Raw genomic sequence first — 1,562 nt, forward strand, 5'->3', positions numbered from 1 at the left:
GCTCGACACGGCTCGGCTCGGCGCGCGCGTGCGTGTGGTCAATGATATATATTAGAGCTATTGGCATAGCCCCTTCACAAGAATAAATTCACATACCCCCTGAATGAGGCTCAAGCCCCAAGGCAAAAAGCTTATCTTATATACAAGAAGATTTTTTGTGGAAAATCCGACGTGGGACAAAACCTTCAACCCAAAAGCACTAAAATTTCAAATGTAGAGGGAAACCGAAATATTTGAAAATCAAATTTTAATGTTAATTTTGAAACAAAATACAACAATGCTAACATCATAGTGGGCCCCACAAAAGTTGGTATGGGAAATCGTACGATGCCTATGTCTTATAAGAAGGGTTAACAGGATCCCTTGTGGCCTTCAATGACTGTATCTTTGGAAATACCATGGAATTAAATAGTATTGAATTGTATTAGATGGGATTAACATCATTATTGCACAATGACTGCATGTTTGGAAATACCATGGTATTGTAGTCATCCAATTCCATGTTTGGGATAAAATTTTGCTGTCGGAAAACACCAGATTAAGCAAAATCATGTTTGGTGAACCATGAAATTGTAATCAACTAACCAAATTCACAACAATGCCGTTCACTTGTACACATATAACCAGAATGTCACGTGTAAACGGTGTATATGGATGGACAACATGGATAAACGCATGCATCAATGTAGGGCCCACATGTGTAGTGGATTTCAAAATTCACAGAAATCCTATATGGGACAAAATGCAATTCCATGGGCCTAAATGCATATTCCATCCTACCTAATCCCCACCTTTCCCGTCCTCTCTAAATGCTGGATGGAATTGGACAGGACCAAATGCAATTCTATCCCACCTAATCCCATCTTATACTCTTGGCCAAATGCCCTAGGATTGCATTTGGTGGGATTAAATGTATTGAATTGTCTTAGATGGGATTAATATCATTATTGCACAATGATTGCATGTCCAGAAATTCCATGGTATGTTGGCCATTCAATCCCATGTTTGGGATAAAAATCTTGCCACAGGAAAAACCATTGGATTAAGCAGAAGCTCGCTTGGTTGACCATGAAATTATAATTAATGAACCAAATTCACAACCGATGTTGGTCACTTGTATATGTACACAAACAAAATGTCACTTGTAAAGTGTGTGTATGGATGGACGGCATAGATAAACATATGCATCAATGTGGGGCCCACATGTGTAGTATATTTAAAAATCCATAGAAGTCCCATACGAGACCAGATGCAATTCCATCTCATCTAATACCGTGTGCCAAACGCCTCCTAAGCTTCATGGGACCCACCTATTGACTGTTCACATCCAAAACTCAAATGAATACCTACCATTTGAACCTTGATAGGGCCAACCACAGTGTTTTTGTATGCCATCCAATCCACTTACACAGTTTTTCACATCAGGATGAAGAGAAAACACAAAGATCAGCGCTAGAAAACAACTTTAATGGCCCCTGAGTGGGTTTTAGCTAAGGCTGTCATGGGATAGGTTCAATCATGCCAAGATCTAACATGCCTGGCTTGCAAAGCAAAACCCATTC

Source organism: Magnolia sinica, chromosome 15 (assembly GCF_029962835.1).
Source record: "Magnolia sinica isolate HGM2019 chromosome 15, MsV1, whole genome shotgun sequence".
Lineage (NCBI taxonomy): Eukaryota > Viridiplantae > Streptophyta > Magnoliopsida > Magnoliales > Magnoliaceae > Magnolia > Magnolia sinica.